General features: G+C 38.2%; 1 protein-coding gene across 10 annotated transcripts in view; it reads right to left on the bottom strand.

Moving 5' to 3' along the window:
- The window catches only part of LOC115253786 (BMP-binding endothelial regulator protein), a 250,813-nt gene extending 232,797 nt beyond the window's left edge, over positions 1-18,016 (bottom strand). Inside the window, exons 1-2 of one of the 10 annotated variants that reach the window (XM_062852094.1) lie at positions 16,592-18,016; positions 7,817-8,249 (exon numbers count right to left, since the gene is read on the bottom strand). The gene's annotated coding sequence lies outside the window, so the exon portion shown is untranslated. The remainder of the gene's footprint in view (positions 1-7,816; positions 8,250-16,591) is intronic. The other 9 variants (XM_062852096.1, XM_062852095.1, XM_062852097.1 and 6 more) reach the window with 9 other exon arrangements.
- Positions 18,017-18,644: the final 628 nt, after the last annotated feature.

Raw genomic sequence — 18,644 nt, 5'->3', positions numbered from 1 at the left:
TGTGCCATTGGCATTGTAACGTTTTGTCTGCGATGCTCTTGCCCCTGCCGGCTTCTTCAATTGTGCGATTGTGATAAGAAAATTTGTCGACAAAACGACAAAGTCGCCCTACACACTACACAGCAACCAACCGCTTCTGCTGCGCGGTTTGTTCGGTCGTGTGGCAAAAATCTTGCTCGTGTGATAGAGGTTGTGTTTTAGAATGGTTGACGAACACGAGAAGTGACCCGAATTCGGAGACAGCTTACTTCAGGCAGCATGCCGAATGGGAAACCCAACTTTTTTTGGGACATTGCATTGTGACAAGATAAAATATAATTTTGTCTGGTGTTTAACACTTTTTCTTGACAATGTACAAATAACAGATTTGTCTTTCGAAATGCCATGTCTTTCACTTTACGCCCACCGCGTTTTCTCAGAAGTTTCTTGACTACTTTATATGAGTTTTTTTTCTGCAGAAAAGTAGATAACTTACCACAGAGAACAGACATCCAAGTTCAGCTCCGAAACTGTGTAAGGAATTTAACGACCATTTGAAATCGACAACACAAGTGACAATAGCGTGGCGCTGCAATCGATTAATTTCCCATACTAATTTAAATCACCACTTGAAATGTTTCAATTCACCACTGACTGTGGCAATATGGTGTTTGGCGGCGTTAGTGTTGTCATCGTGTATTGGTTTGCAACCTTACTCAAGTGAAGATTCAAATCCTTACACAACTTTCGGAATGAAATTTGTCCTAGCCTGCATGTCTGTTCTCTGTGAATTTACTTCAGCATTCTTAAATCTCTACAGTCAGATGCAGGACATTCGGAAAATTATGGTGGGCGTAAAAAGGACATTATTATTATTATTTCTTTATTATAGAAATTTTCAGCCCAAGGCAGATTTATGTCTTATACAACTAATTTATATATTATATTAATTTATGTATTAACATAGTTGAACAGTATAGCTTGTCGGAAATATTGGGAGGGAAACAGATATATACAGTTAATTAATATAAGACGTTTCTAACTAAGGTTGAAAAAGCGAAAATGGAATGAGCTCACCTATGCAGAATCCTTTCGAAATAATTTAAAATTTAATTTCATTCCACATTGCTAACTCATTTTAAATGACGCAAAGTTTTAGTTAAATTACGGTCCATCCAAATTATCGAAATATTGTATGCATTAAAGTTAGCCTTCATGATGTATGAACAGTCCCCAGCAGGCCCAAGCTAGAGTAAATGTGATCCGAGAACTTGATGTGTCGTCGTCTGTCTGCGAAATAAGTTCATCGCTGTATCACACTCGCTTCATAGAACAAACGTGCCGAATTTCTTTCGCAAACAAATATGATACCAAACAAGTGAAATGATTCTCAGAACAAATCACAAAAGAAACGACATGCTAGGCTAGGCCCGGCTGTAATAGATCTATCACATGTTGTCGGGAGGAGGACGGGGAGGAAGCTCCAAAACGTACAAATTGTGGGCATTCCCAGCCATTCTTATGAACGACATTTAGAGGAAATCGACATATAGCACGATAGTTAGATATCTGAGCTCACATTTTCATTTTGTGATTACATGAAAATGTTAACCTAAATCAAGCTCTCTAGTGTACACTTCAAACCGGACCAATAGGTGACTGCATCAATTTCTGACGCAAATTTAAAATAATGTCAGTAAACATTTGGGTCGTATGAATTAAAAATAGTAAATTTGAGTTAAATGCATTTTGGTAGTAAAGTAATAAAGCAGTAAAGTAGTAAAGTAGTAAAGCAGTAAAGTAGTAAAGTAGTAAAGTAGTAAAGTAGTAAAATAGTAATGTAGTAAAGTAGTAAAGTAGTAAAGTAGTAAAGTAGTAAAGTAGTAAAGTAGTAAAGTAGTAAAGTAGTAAAGTAGTAAAGTAGTAAAGTAGTAAAGTAGTAAAGTAGTAAAGTAGTAAAGTAGTAAAGTAGTAAAGTAGTAAAGTAGTAAAGTAGTAAAGTAGTAAAGTAGTAAAGTAGTAAAGTAGTAAAGTAGTAAAGTAGTAAAGTAGTAAAGTAGTAAAGTAGTAAAGTAGTAAAGTAGTAAAGTAGTAAAGTAGTAAAGTAGTAAAGTAGTAAAGTAGTAAAGTAGTAAAGTAGTAAAGTAGTAAAGTAGTAAAGTAGTAAAGTAGTAAAGTAGTAAAGTAGTAAAGTAGTAAAGTAGTAAAGTAGTAAAGTAGTAAAGTAGTGAAGTAGTAAAGTAGTAAAGTAGTAAAGTAGTAAAGTAGTAAAGTAGTAAAGTAGTAAAGTAGTAAAGTAGTAAAGTAGTAAAGTAGTAAAGTAGTAAAGTAGTAAAGTAGTAAAGTAGTAAAGTAGTAAAGTAGTAAAGTAGTAAAGTAGTAAAGTAGTAAAGTAGTAAAGTAGTAAAGTAGTAAAGTAGTAAAGTAGTAAAGTAGTAAAGTAGTAAAGTAGTAAAGTAGTAAAGTAGTAAAGTAGTAAAGTAGTAAAGTAGTAAAGTAGTAAAGTAGTAAAGTAGTAAAGTAGTAAAGTAGTAAAGTAGTAAAGTAGTAAAGTAGTAAAGTAGTAAAGTAGTAAAGTAGTAAAGTAGTAAAGTAGTAAAGTAGTAAAGTAGTAAAGTAGTAAAGTAGTAAAGTAGTAAAGTAGTAAAGTAGTAAAGTAGTAAAGTAGTAAAGTAGTAAAGTAGTAAAGTAGTAAAGTAGTAAAGTAGTAAAGTAGTAAAGTAGTAAAGTAGTAAAGTAGTAAAGTAGTAAAGTAGTAAAGTAGTAAAGTAGTAAAGTAGTAAAGTAGTAAAGTAGTAAAGTAGTAAAGTAGTAAAGTAGTAAAGTAGTAAAGTAGTAAAGTAGTAAAGTAGTAAAGTAGTGAAGTAGTAAAGTAGTAAAGTAGTAAAGTAGTAAAGTAGTAAAGTAGTAAAGTAGTAAAGTAGTAAAGTAGTAAAGTAGTAAAGTAGTAAAGTAGTAAAGTAGTAAAGTAGTAAAGTAGTAAAGTAGTAAAGTAGTAAAGTAGTAAAGTAGTAAAGTAGTAAAGTAGTTAAGAACACCAAAACCTCCATTCAGGTAACGAAGTAAAGTAGTCAAGTACTTAAGTAGTTAAGTTGTCAAGTAGTTAAGGCCCTAAATAGAGGTTTTACCTAAATGGATTTAGTTCATTACATAAACGGATTCAAAGATTGCAATGAAGTTTAAGGACAGACTTGTTAGAATCCCAAAATGGCCGCCACAATTGACGACTTCGGCACCTACTCGCGATTTCGAGCGCACAAATCTTTTCGTAAACAAAACCAGCGCAGCTCTGCTTCTTATTTTAAGCTTTTTACAAGTGAGCAAGAACAAAATAATGAAATACATTGTTGTTTGAAGCTTGCTTCTTGAGATTATTGCGTCTGAAGTTCTGATGCACTGTTCAAGCGGGATTTCAAGACGTTTGTCCTTAAGAAGGGCGAGTTAGCTGGACATTTAAAGAGAGTCATGCGGGGTTTCAAAGGGATTTCATGAGAGTTTTAGGAGGGGGGCTATCACAGGCGTTGGGGGCGTTTTAAAAAGCTTCAGAGGATTTTCGACGAGTTTCAGAGGCGTTACATGGGGTTCGAGGGGGATTTCGAAGGCATTTCAGACAGCTTCTGATGATTTTCGGCGTTACGAAGGCGTTTCGGTGGTTTCTGAGGGTCTGAGGTGCGTTACATGAGGTCCGAGGAGATTTTAGGGGATTTCGAAGGTTTTTCAGAAAGCTGCATAGGATTTTTAGCGAGTTTCAGAGGCGTTACGAAGGCGTTTGCGATGCTGTGTGAGGCATGAGGCTGTGTAAGCATGACTTTTATTCAATCAATTAAGCACCCCAGTTATGCAAGCAGTGTAGATCAGTGTTGAGAATACTCACTTGCAAGAGTGATACTCACTTGCTTCTATTCAGTGCAGAAGCGTGCTATCAAAAAATGATGTTTGAAGGGATTTTAAATTGTAGTTTAATCTTAAAGTTTGCCGAATAAAGTAAAGATCGCAGACGCATACCAAAGTTGTGAGAGAGCTGTGTGTACGAGGTGAGTAAAATTCGTGGAATTCATACTCACCTTGTGCTCACAGCTCCCTGACGGTTTTGGTATGCATCTGCGACCTTTACTTTATTCGGCAAACTTTTAGATTAAACTACAATCTAAAAGTCCTTCAAACATCATTTTTTAATAGCATGCTTCTGGACTGAGATAGAAGCAAGTGAGTATAATTTTTCCCAAGTGAGTATTCTCAACACTGGTGTAGATTCGATGACTTATGCTCAAGAAAGTTCTTAGAAAACCTTAAACAGTCCAAAACCAACCTCCCCCCTCCCTTCCCGAGGCCGCCCTGAACTCCCCTTAACTCCACTTGCAACTTATTTCCCTTCAACCAATCTTATCCTTAATCTGAAACACATTAACTGCCCTGAACACAGTCAGATTCCATTTGGATAGCGTTACCTTAATGAAGGGACCTATGTAAATAGATTTTACCTAAATGAATTCGACCTAAAAGAGGTTTGAGTGAAGTAAAACAGTAAAGTAAAATGTTTTGGCTGGATTTTGCATTTTGAGCGGGCAGAAAACATAACAATCAAAATATCGGGTCTTGGTGAAAATTCTTTAACAAATCCGATGAGTTTTTAATATTTTTCAGATCAAATGCTATATTATTTTACGGCCTTATTTATCATGTTTTTTTTTTTTGTTTTGGAGATTTGCCAGAGGATTTTTCTGTATTTTTTCAGAAGTTCCTCTCAAGATTCCATCCAAAACATTTTCCCGCTATTTGAGTCCTTTCGAGATTTGCCCGGTGTTCTTTCCGTTATTTCTGAAAGTTGTCTTTTGGATTTCTAGCAGAGTTCAGCCCTGAGTTTCTAAAAGAATGTTGCACGGTATCTCTGCCGGGATTTCTATCTATAGGTTTTCCCTATATGATTCCAGAGGTTCACGCTGGATTCCTTTCGGTATCCTTCGAAAATCAATTCAAAATTCCTTTGGAACTTCTCATGATGTTTTTTGGGATAGCTATCCAACAGAAACGACACGAAAATAGAAGCCAACAATTTCGCGTCGAGAGAACAGGAATTCGTATAATTTGGTGAGTTTCTTCCTGTGCATCACTTCCGCTAGCAAAAACCAAATTCCCGTGACGCCTAGGCCTGAGAGGACGGAGGAGAGGTTTGAACATGCCTTTCTTAGGTGTACAACTAATTCCTCTCCCATCTCTTACCTGTCGCAAGGACGGGTCCAGGCCAGTTTTGGACCGTTGGAGGATTGCGTTAATCTTGCCTTAGAGTCAGTAATAGGCACCAAATCGCTGGGCTTTGATAACGGTCGAGAAATAGGCAACTCTCATACGACGATCTGGGACTGTACCACATATGAATTTGTGCGATTGTCTTGATACTAATGCGAAATCCTTCCAAGAATTTCTTCCATCGAGTTTTTCGTGATTTTTCTGGGAGCTCCTCGTGGAATTTCCCTTAGAGGTTTTGAGAGTACCTCCTGGAGTTTTTCTAACATTTTCAACTGGGATTTCTCTAAGATTTTATTCCTAGATGTCCCAATTTTTCCCCAGAAGTTCTTCCGAAGTCCTCCTCAAGACTTTTTAAACTTCTCTGTCCGCAGTTTCTTGCAAGAGTTCACCTGTTTTCTCTGTGGTATTTCTCCGGGTGTTTTACTAGGAATTTTGCAGATTATCCCAGAAGATATTTCAAGAAAAACTCCAAGAAAAGTCCTGAAAGAACTCCAGAAGCAATTATTGGAGGAGTAGTAAAAGGAGCATCCACAATTAACTTCTTTAGCGGTGTTGAGATAATATCATATTTGGAATCTGCACGACAAACTGAGCCGGAATCTAAATTTTCATGAATTTTGGTGCCCGGGGACCAAGTTCAAAATTTAATTGAAGTTTGTATGGGAGCGATTTGTCGAATCACCTCTAGTCGCATTTTGTGCTGCGTGGAGCTGTCAAGCAGCTGCCGAGCTGTCAAAAGGTGATAATAAAAAAAACCTTTGAAATTAATTTTAGGTTTCAAAACAAAGATCGAAAAATCTGAAAAAAAAATTATAGTGGCTCAGAAAAAGACGCACTTTCATATAAAATTAAAAAAAATCAACTTTTTTTTATTTATTTAAAAACCCAATTCCAGTAGAGATTTCGAGAAGAACTTAAAAACCCCGATAAAACAACTAAAAAACTCGGGAGGATCACTGATGGAAATTCTGGAGAAAAGACAGGAGAAACCTCCCGAAGGAATCTCGGGAAGAACTCTCTGATCCGGAAGAAAACCTGAATAAAATCATGGTAGATATTTCAGGATAAATCAAGAAAACCTCTGAGAAATATACCAGGAGCCGGTAAGACTGTTCTTAGAGAAGTCACGGAAAAAACCTTGAAAGAGAAATCCCTCGAGAACTTTAAATTAATATATGTACCAACAAAATTCTGAAAAATTCCAAAGGAAGCACTCTAGAAGAAAGCTCACGGAGATTTTTTGAAGTGATTCGTGAAGTGAACAGGCGGAACTTCAGAAGAAAATCCGTGTGGAACTCTGGGAATAGGTAAAAACACCTGCAGAAAATCATTTGAGTAGCTCTAGTAAAAATCCTAGAAATACCTCTAGTAGATTTTATTTTCGTTTTTTTTTTATTCTTATGCGGGATACCCTTGAAAAACTCCAACAGAAATCGATCGGAATTCAGTAATACTGGACGGTTTTCAAAGAGGAATTCAGAAATGGTCTATTTCAACCATAGAAAAGAATGCCAATAGAAATCTAAAAGAACACCCGAGAAAGATTCAAGAAAGAATACTGAGAAAAATTCTGCAAAAACAACGGATGGAAAAATATTGTGATGTCACTTGGACGTGGAACATAAGTTTCGCCAAATTCAAGTATTTCAAATTATTAAGTTCACTTTTGGTATGTGTTGAGTTTGCTAAGTGAGCTATAAAAATCTTGAAAAAGTCTTAGAATTTTTTATAGTTGTGACTTTTTAACAACAATATTTCCTAAATCGGTATCCAAGTAGGATTACTACCATTCAATGATATTTCACTCCCTCGCAAGGGTCTACGGAAAAATCGAAGGCACGGATGCCAGGATGTATTGAAAAGGAAACACTGGATATATTTTTGGCACTGATAGAAATTGCTAAGCAACTATTTTATAACAACCGCCAGCCGGGGTAACATGGGCCAAAAATCAAGAAAGCTGTTTCGCTCAAAAAACTAACATTGATCTAAATGATTCTCAGAAGTGAATATGATATGACGGATGATACTTGTGTCACCATACGGTGTTTCAAAAAGTCATATTTTGTTAATTTTTTATTAGGAATGAGTTATGGAAATATTATTTTTAAGCGTACAATACAAAATCTTTATATTAATATATCCGGTACATCAAAACTGAACACACGACATGTAATGAATTGCCAGTTTCAGGGTGTATTGAGTAGTTGTTTGAAAAGTAACATGAGGTATCTTGGTTTTGTATGCTATATTGTGTGGAAAACTTTTTTTATTGGAGTTATTGTACAAATCAAGCATTTTGGAGGTGACTGGGCCAGGAGCGTGCAATGAAATCAGTTTGAGACCCCTATAAATGTCAATTAAATCAACTGTGAGCATTCAGATCACTTTATGCATAATTATCTCTCTGCAATGTTTTGGCAGTTAATGTAAGATTTATGCAGCATCAAAACCTATCGCTTATCTGTTTGTTTTGTATTCGATAAAGAATACGTAGCTGTCTAAAAATGTTTATATTAATATAATTGTCCGTGAAATGTTTTTCGTTCTTCAATATCAAATAATAAAGCTAATCAAATGGCCCACTCACCTTCTGATGATGATGACGGTGCTGCTTCTCAAACCGCTGAACCACAACGGCTTCCTTCAGGATTCACACACAGTAGCGGTTCTCCACTCAACGGCCAATCGAGATTGCTAACTTCGACCCGATCGATTCACTGGTTTGTGCACTGGTTTTCTAAACTAAGCGCGTATCGTTGTTATATTTGTCGTCGTATTATGGTCAACGCACCATATCATTTAAGCAGCAAAGCAAAAAAACACACAGCCGACCTCAAACGCACGTACTTGAACGCGTGAGGCGACACGGTCGCAACATAACAAAAATCCGGACCCGAAGAGCGTCTAGAAATCAATCAAAATTATAGAAATATGTTTCAGTTGTCAATAAACGTCACTCTTCATTATAGCAATCATATGCACGATCATTCACACCGGGGAGACGATCGACGATCGTCCAGCTAAGGGGGATGAAAAAAAAAGAAACACTAAACATACGAAACGAATACTCTGCGGTGCGGCGACCATCGAACGTCCGACAATAGCAACGCCGGGCGACGGACTTCGAAATCGCGCAATCGAACGAATGTCGCCGGTAGGTATAGGGACCTACCTACCAATCGACCGAATCGACTGATGATGATGATGGGAAAGGTTGTGTTCGGCAGGCAGCAGTTACGAGCTTGAGGAGTCACTTTGCGGGACGAAGCCGTCGCCGGCCGAGAAGGGCACCAGAAGGCGCAGACATCAGACGGACGACGACTTCACCAGCTCTATCGAATCGACGACGAACCACTTTCGCGCGTATCGTATTCGCACCCCGCGGTCGCGTGGACTACTTAAACTAGTTTAGTGAGGCTAGGCACCGGGCCGTGATGCCAGGTTGTTGTACTGGGGGGAGACTCAGCAGCAAGGATTGTCCCTTCGTGATGGGGTTTGTTGTCGTATAACTGCACAAACTCCGAATGGTGATGTCATGAAAAACTTATCTACGTTGCACAAGAAGCTCAATTCGGTGACAACTAAACTTTTCAGTGGAGTTTTCGCTTCTAAACCCTAAACCATGATTTTGTGTTTACATGTTCTCTAACTAGTAAGTCATATGAGTAATAACATTCCATAGTATTCCTCAAATTATAAGCCGAAAAAAGCGTGCCGCTACATTGAAGAACAACAGTTGGCAACCATGCGTCTCCATGGGTTTGTTGGGAGGAAGACGCATATCTGTTCCGAAAGAGGATTCCCCAATATCCACGTTCTTATTCCGTTCTTATTGAGTGCCAACAAGTGTGACAGTTCATTGAAATTATTTACACAAGGAACCACTAAGGTAGTTGCTTGGGTCTAGCATCTTCAGTGTTGGTTTTAGACGAAAATGGCGCCTGCCACCTGCCACGTCATGTAGAAGGACAATAGGAGAAAGTAAAGATGCAATCACTTGCCCACGACATTCCGTATATTTCAATTAGTCTGTGCCAGTAAATGCGATTATAGAAGGTTTGTCAGAGGCTGCAGCACAGTTCACGAGTTACCTATTTAACCAATTAACCCTCAGCCTCAAGCAATCGCGTCCTCGACCACCCTCAGCGATACCACGCTTACGCTGTGTAGCACAAGCGTGCCTTTTCCATGATGCGTGTATCAGGTATCAGTAGGTCGTCTCAAGAGGCACGTTCTCCTCCATTTGGGTAATTAGTGCCATCGCCATGAATACGAGCCTATTCATCATTTACCTGAGGGAAATCGAAGGGAGGAATAAGGGATGCGATAGGGAAAGGGAAGGTAAGGGAATAGGGTCGACATAATCGCATAAGCGTACCACAACGGGTTCAAACAGCGCCCTGGAAAGTTCCAAGTACTCGGAAACGCAGTTGCGTAAAAACTAAGTAGTTACATATAAAATGATTCAAAGTTCCACAGTCGGATTCTCAGCTAAAGCCGCCTGTTGAGGCTTGTGATAAACAAAATCATATGTAGGAAAACCACATTGAGTTATCTCAGTTGCTTTTCGGCATGGCAAGACTCCCGCATGGGGGCATCCACAAACACTCAATTTCCTAATCGCTGCTTGACGTAATGCCGAGAAGAGATGTTGGTTTTTGAGCATTTGGTAAATCCAGTTGGAAACCATTGAAAGATAAATAGGACAATCCATGCGGCTTCCAATATAAAATCGAACGGTACGTGTTCAAAAGTATCCTGGAAATCCGAGAAAACACCCAAACAAAACTGTTTTTGAATGAATGTTTTTCCGATATCGTAAACAACATTGTGTAAACAAATCACACTGGACTTTCCATTTTGGTAAGCATGTTGGTTCCCATAGAGAGGCATGTTTGCCAGAAAAGCATCACGGGTATGATGCTCGACAAAGCGTTCTAGTCATTTCAGAAGAAAGAGGTCAAATTGATAGGTCTGAACTTCATACCCCAAGTAACACAGAAAACATCTTTCAAAATAAAAATTTCAAAAGATGTTTTATGAATGCAATACAAGTGTATCAGAATACATCTTGTGTTTTACTCAAGTTATAATTATGTAAGAAAAATACAAACAGCAGAAATGTGTTTTATTCGCGCATCGTCTATGTCATGTAGAAAAAATGTTCATTATACAAATATTCAACATTAGTAGAGCATAAAATGTAAAGGTTTATAATGACAGCATCCAATGATAACGTTTCCATAACTCCATATTAGCATTATTTGCATTTATTTTAAATCTGCATTATTTATTTACAGTTCAACTACTCACGTATCGGGTATTTTTACGTTAGCATGAAACCAGAATAATGAGTATTTACGTGTCATTTGTCGTACAACATTCGTGGCGCCTGAGTTATTCAAGTTCCAATTAAAGACAATTTATCTCAGGGCCAAAATTCACAATAACCGGTGCAATCAGTGCTTTTTTTTATTATCAAGACAAAACAGACAGAGTCCAACGTTGTTGTCTTAAATCTAAATTTAAGTTGTGCCAACCGACCATCTTTTTAGGCAACTGCATATTTTTTTTTCCTTCTAAACCATAGGGGGATAATCTGCTCAACAGACACCCTAACAGAAGGTTAGGGTAGTGTAGGTCTGGGGCCGTCTTCTACAACAAAAGTAAAAGCCGGGACTACTCTCTACTCGTACCCACTAAACCATTCCTATGGTCGCCAAACCCTACGTCTCTCCGGAACCACCAAGAAGGTATTGCTTCAGAGAGGGACTAGACAACTGCATATTTACCAGTATTCTATTGCCGTTCAAACCAATTTGTCGTACGATGCATTATCCACTTACGGAATAAACTTGACAGTATAATCGTATAATCCCACCAAGATTCTGACATAGCAAGGTTTCAAACAAGCAGTTTTATCAAAACATTTTGGGGCTCGAGGCATGACACGCGAGATTGTCATTTCAATTTTACTGAAAGTAGCAAACATCGGGTCAAACGCAAAATGCGGAACCATATAGGTGTTAATTAAAACATTACATCTACATAGAAATCCTCCCTACGAAAGTAAGGCTCTTGGGCCAAAGCTGTTCTTTTATGCTGAAGATTGATCTGAGCTGTCATAACCATAGCCACTACCCAAACTAGGCACGATCAAACTCTTACAATCACAACACAAGAAAAAAGAGCAGCGATAAAAACCAATTCGGTATCGATTGAAGAACGCCAGAGACGAACATACACAGAGGACACTGTGAAGAACGCATGATGCGAAGAGCCATATAGGTTATAATTAAAGCTAATAAACAACATACTAATAATTCTACCCTCATTGAGCCTCGCAGTTGAGGCTTTAGAAGGATAGCAGATTATCTCGGAGAAACACAATGTCAACCGCAAAATCAGCTCTGTTTGACCCCTTTTTTAATATTGAAGGAAACCTACTCTATTTTGCTCAATAACTCAAAAACGAGTGGAGGTATCGTAATTCTGAGCACTTATTTTGACCCCTTAGGATCCTAAAATCATCAGTTTTAGTAGAATAGCGAATTTTTTTCGCCGAAAAAAATATGTTTTTTAGTCCCATACAATTCTGAACTTTACACTAGACACTTACATCATGGTGGAGCGAACCTGGTGTGGTGGTTAGAACACTTGACTATCACGCCGAGGACCTGGGATCGAATCCCACTCCCGACAAACTCGCAAAATGTAACTTCATTCGGAAGGGAAGTAAGGCGTGGGTCCCAAGATGAACTAGCCTAGGGCTAAAAATCTCGTTAATACAGATACCGTCGTGCGGGGCTACTTTTGAAATGCGGGGCTACTTTGGACACTGCTGAATATGTATTTCTTGAATTCAAAATATGGTTCAAATCTGTTTGATGTCTTTGGGACTATTATGAAGCAATATTTTCCCCTTCATTTGGTTGAAATTGTTTTTCAAATAAACTCTTTATTGCTTGTCAGGACGCGAAAAAACATCGAATAAATCAAAAAAATATATATAAATACATATAGAAATAATGCATACAGAGCAATATGCATTATTTCTACAGTCCATAAATTTCAAAGGGTTGATCAACTCATTCAAAATGTATCAACGTAGCATATACAATCGAGTATTTGTATCGTTATACATTATAAATGACCTTTTCACCTAAATAAAGGATTGATGGTCCCTTTTTAAGGCTATTACAATTATCACGCTGCTCATAAAACCAAAGATAGCACAGAATCATCTAAAAACGCATATATTTATTGAAATCATGTACGATATAGTACGCTACAGTTTTAGTACAATGTAGTTTTCTAAATAACCCTGGAATTTTAAATCCAGTTTTCTAACAGTTAAGAATGTCCAAAGTAGCCCCCATCCAGTTCTATATGGGATGTTTCCGATTGGTGTATGAACAACTTTTTTGTTTATTGATGGATTTAGCTCAAATTTTGCATACATCCTACATACATTCTCACGGTTATTGTGTGTAAAAATTGTGGAAATCCATTCAGAGTAGTGAATGGATTTCCACAATGAGTTATAATGTCATAAAATTGAAAACCCATGAAAAAGTGTAAAAAGAAGCCCCGCACGACGGTAATTAAAAAAATAAAAAAATAAATAAAAAATAAACTTACATCATGGACACGGAGAAGAAACTAGCCTCGCGAAAAGTTTCATTGCGCTCACCCCATAGCATGGTGCAAATAGAAGCTTACAACTAGTTGATCAACTGACAGTAAAAATTTGAGAAATTTTTATTGCACTTAACGAAAAGTTACAGCTAGTTAACATTGTTTTCAAAAGGTAAAATTTTGCCTGTCCCGGCCATTTTATCTTTCCTCTGTAGAAATTAATAAGAAAATACAGCTGGAAAGGCTATAACTGAGGTGATGGTGAACAATATTTCTTCCCGAATTTGCAACAGGATTCACTCCAAAAACATGTTTCAGAATAACCGGAAATTTTGAATTTTAATAATAAATTAAAGCCTGTATCCGCAATAATCGGGACACAGAAATATGGCAGGAACTCTGCAATAGATACATTAAAATTGCTCAAATTTTAGCTGATAATTTCTTAAGACAGGTTCATTTCACCTGCAAAATTTCATGTGAATCGGTGATATACCTTTTGTTTTAGCAATGAAACAGTAGAACGCGAGCAATTGAATTTTGTACATCCCCTGGTTTAGCTTGTCAGCGCTGTAACTTTTGAATTTAATAAAGGAAATGGCTGATATTTTGAACACAAACCTCTCAATCTACTTTACTTGCATAGGCAAAACTTCAAAAAAATCGATGCACTACCAACAATTTCATAGTTGAAACATATATTGGGGCTGACCATGATTTTAACCCTTCAGACAACAATTAGTGAGCACTCCTTATTGTTTCGATTGTATTGTTGGAAGTACTTCACCAATAATCATAAAATTTTGCAGGATTAATATACACATAATCAACAACCTTCTGTGAATATTTCATGAAAATTGGCAGAAACATTCAAAAGTTATGAATAGGCGAACATCGCACATAAAAAACATGAAACATTTTCACTAGCACTATCCCCTATCAACAAAAGTAACTTTCAATCCAATTGATAAAAGTTGATGAAATTTTGCAAGAAAGTGTCTCTATAAGTATCATAACTGTTCACGAAGTTTTATAATTATCCTCACAAAACTTTGAATTGTAGCGGAAAAGAACCATCTAGTATGCGAATGAAAATTGGTGATAATTGTACAAAATCTTAAAAACCACGTCTGCTTGTTTCTCATCCACAGTTAAAAGTAATGCATCTATTTTTATGAAATTTTGCACAAATAATAAACATACACCAAAGAGTTCTCAGTCAACTTTTGGCCAATTTTTATTGATTCAGTACAGAGTTACTGCCGTACTTCTGTGTCCCGATTATTGCGGATACAGGCTTTATAATATTTTTTTAAGTAATGGGCCCTGAAAACGCATGTACGATGCTTCCTGAAAATTTTGCTAGGACCCAAGCAACACACATGTTATAATAGAGTTACGGCAGCGCAAGTTTTGGTTGTATAGAAGTTTATTTTACGTAATTCTAACATTTTGTTGAAATAACGTAAAATAAACTTCTATACAACCAAAACTTGCGCTATCGTAACTTATATATAACATGTGTGTTACTTGGGGAGTGTCTCTGCCAATGAAACCAAAACATGCCAGAAATTCCACCACATTGTTTCAGAAATAAGATCTGATTTTTTTTCTAGGAATAACATAACCATGACTTTTGCTTCAAAATCATCGAGGAAACATATGTTCCCTTCTTGCTTTCTAGACATACGTTTTAGAGGAATATTTAAATATCCTCTTGAAAGTTATTTTTTTTTTCGAGAATCTAAAAAAATCACATCGGTTTGCATGCTCCCTTTTATTATATTCTTAACACTTAAAAGGCTTTTTACCATTCTGTAATTTTTTCACTATCAACAACTACTAGCTGCGTTTCAAACTCTACTTTCTAAGTAAAGGGTAGACTGGTCGAATTTTTCAAATAATCGCATTGTTGTGTATGAACTTAATGTACGAAAAATACAAAAATATAGCATAAGATAAATAAACTTAGGGGGCATCCATTTAGTACGTCACGCTAAAATGGGAATTTTCAACCCCCCCCTCTCCCCTTCGTACGGGTTTTTCCTATACTTAATGCATTGCTTGTCACACTTTTCAGAACCCCCCACCTCCCCTCTAAGCGTGACGCACTTTATGGATGCCCCCTTATATGGTGTTGGTCTATTGCCACAAGTGATCCCGACGGTAAAATCTTGATTCATGCGACATAAATTCTTGGTTCAGGTTTCCGAACAGTTTAGTTGGGATCAGATCGTAAGTCATTTTTTTTTCGTATAGCTTTCTCAAATAATCAGTTTTTTATGGCTGGAATTCACAAATTTCATACATAATAAATGCAACGTTTATTATGCTACTTCCAAGCTAAATTAAAAGCAGAGGCTTCATTCTATATCCCTTATCATACTGTCGAGGTCGTCTAAATCAGATTTGATCAAAGTGAAATTTCTGAAACTTCATAAAACGTGTAACGAGTGATGCTTGATGTCATCGGCGCCCATAGGTACCTTTATCAATTTAGTAGAATTTAGTATAACAATAAAATTTTGGGTAATTTTGGGTAACCGATTGGCTGTGGCAATCTCGGTAAAAAAAAATCTTGCTAGACTTAGTATAAACTATGTATTCTAGAGGTGTTAAAACTATCAATTAACCAAAATCATATATTTTTGGTTTTATGGTGGCTTTGACAGTTCACCCCAGGTCTGTTTGACTTAAAATTGTTGCGTATTGGTATAATTTGGTTGAACAGTCATGTCTTTCATGAAGACAATCTGGAGTGATGATTTGGGCAAACCCAAGGGTTCTGAGATGGTCCAAAAACAGCTCGTTAAGAAAAGTATGTGTTCTCACCTGACTTTAACACATTATCTATCATATAAAACACCGCGCAGATTTCCCACACTAGCAACACTGATCAGCAGGCGACCTCTGAAGGAATCACACTTGCATGCCAGTGCAGATAGATACCGACGAGATCAATTGCCAGAGTCGCGGTCGCTGGCTGGCTGACTGGTTGCCTGACTGGTGCTATATCACTTCACTGCAGCACACAATACGCACCACGCCGCGTCAAGTGATACGTCGCCGTTGCCGGTCCGTTTCTGTCTACAGCACGATATGCGTGTCCCCTCCCCGTCTCTGCTGCCAGCCCACCCCAACCTTTCCCCTTCTAAGCCATCAGAGTTGTTCCACTATAGCATTCGTTGCGTATGTTTACTCCACCGTGCTTCTCACATCATCTCTAAATGGTTATTATTATTTAATTAATTAAGAGATTATTGGCACAACAATAAGCAGCAGCGTTATGATCTGCATCGTTTTTTCTTCCACGGAGTGCTGCAAATTTGTAGAATCTGTCTATTGAAAGATATTCACGCGCGTGTTATTTTTTCTTTTTTTATTATAATACAAGCACTTGTTCTTTTTCTCGCTCGACGGCATTCCAGCCTCGGTCTACTACACGCTGCCGAGAAGGTTATGCAGGGTGCACATTTCGCCGGGCGGGAGAAACTGATTTGTAGGATACCCCCGACGACACACGCGAATCACTCGCAGTTCAATCAATCATACGCATGACAAACTGGACGCGACGACGATGGTGTTTCCCCCCATCTCTTCAACCGCTCCAAAGCTGATCGTTCATGCTGCTGCTGTTGTCGTCGATGTCTCTTCTCTTTTTGCTCGCTCTTAGATCTTCATCTTCGCGCGCGCGAATCTTCTGCCTCTAATTGATTTAACATACTCAGCTGTCGTTTGCCGAATTAAAGAAATCACATCTCTTCAAGCACAACAACGGGCCAACGACGGCGACACTGCTTGAGACAAATACACACACGTTATATCAAACGGTACAAAGCAGGAAAAAAACGTCGACTGTCCACTTACTATTGGACCCACACACTATTCACTATTGGTCACGGCAGGAGAATCAATCACGCACACGTTGCGGCGGCACTCGACCGCTCGCGGAAAACTCCAAGTCTGCTTCCTTGGTCGATGCTGCAGATGTTAGTGATTCTCCTCACCATAAAGCGAGTGCTGATGGAGATATTAATTTGATGTATAAATCGATACCCGCACACCGTACACTAAATACACAGAGGACCCAACCGACGGAGACACTCCGAAACTACATACTAAACTAGCCAGCAAGGGTTCCCGAACACTGATCTTCCTCTCTCTCGGTCGCTACACTCTAGCAAAATAACTCCCGGGATCCGGTGTCTACACAGCTCGGAGGCGCCGTTCTGTTTGGCACGCTGTAGCAAAGCAAACTAACTCGAAGGAACAGAAACCGACCGACCAGCATTCAAGAAAAGCAATATCACCGAGAGCCGAGAGCGATGAATGAACGCATACTCGTATGGTGTTCAAAAACCTGCCGAACCGCTCGCTGCTGCTACCCGAAGGCAATGAATAGCACAGTCTGCCTTCTACCCAGTAAATGTCCCCAATCAACCTCGCTGGCAGTCGAAAAGAGAAGCAACGAAAACATCCAATGAATTTCCTACACTTGACTCGAAAATCCAACTAGTTAAAGTGAGGCAAACAGAGGAAACCCAGCCGGTCGATATTCCCCTCAACTGCGCATGAACGCTCTCGCCGCGGGGGGATACCATCCACGAACAACTCGCGAACGCAGTATCAACGATAAGAACAAACGTTCATCAGCTGGACTACCGTCATCGCTGAGTAAGTTACCCCTTGCACTGATCAAGAAGATACCTGTACGTACGCTACGTACACTTGCTGGTGGCTGCTGCTGGTTTAACGATTGGGATGAAGGTGCACATATTTCATAATATTGAATACCGATGAGCTGTGCTGCTGGCTGGGCTACGATCGACTACGGTCAGAGAGAAAGGTGCACACACAGGTAAGGTGGAAGGTAGCTTAATTCGATCTAACAGGTGAAAATGAACTCGCTATGCTCTCCGCCCGCAGCTCACGGCATGGATCTGGGCTGTAGTTACTGTGCTTTGGGTTGGGGAAGGTTATGGTTACGTCGAGGAACTGAAGTTTTATGCTAATGTTGACATTTTAGCTTTGTTTCATCCATAGCGGGCTACAAATATGAGGATAAATCCTCCCAATTGGTGTGATCAACAGAAACCTCGCTAATAAAGGAGTGGCTTTTTATTTGTTTGTTATTTTGTCCAATAATGGTTTCGCAATCTGGTGCAACAAATTGGAACTAAATACATGTTTCCATCATTGTAGGTTGTATACTAATTACAGAGCATTCAAAGTATTATCAGTAACTGGGCAGTATTCGTTGGATACAACAGTGAAAATGTTGTTAAATTCTACGCATTTTCATCATTTATATCAATTTGTGTTCGACAAAACAATAGTACGTGTTCGAAAAAAAAAATTACATCAATAACCATGCGTCTCCATCTGGTTGACAATCGCCTTCGAAAACATATACACTCCCGTTCAAAAGTTTGGGGTCACCCCCTCAAAAACATGTCATTTTTTTAGGCCCATATCTCCGCCAATTTGCGTCCGATTTCAAAACCCTAGGTTTCATTCAAAAGATAATAAGTCAAAGAAACTTTGAACATGATTTAAAAGAAACTTTTTCAAAAAATTTTGTATGTAAACTTAACCCAAAGTTGCCAAATTTTCTAAAAAATGAATTTAAACTTACGGCAGTGTCGCTGGAAGTTGGGTCGACCAAATTTTAAGATGAGAGCGGTAATATGACCCATTTTCTATTAGCTTTCAACTGCTTTTTACAGAACTTAGCTAAAAAATCTAGAAAAAAAGTTATCAAGTAAATTAATCCTTGA

This window comes from Aedes albopictus, chromosome 2 (assembly GCF_035046485.1).
Source record: "Aedes albopictus strain Foshan chromosome 2, AalbF5, whole genome shotgun sequence".
Classification (NCBI taxonomy): Eukaryota; Metazoa; Arthropoda; class Insecta; order Diptera; family Culicidae; genus Aedes; species Aedes albopictus.
The sequence above is the reverse complement of the archived record's forward strand: the minus strand, read 5'-3'. Positions and strand labels throughout refer to the sequence as shown.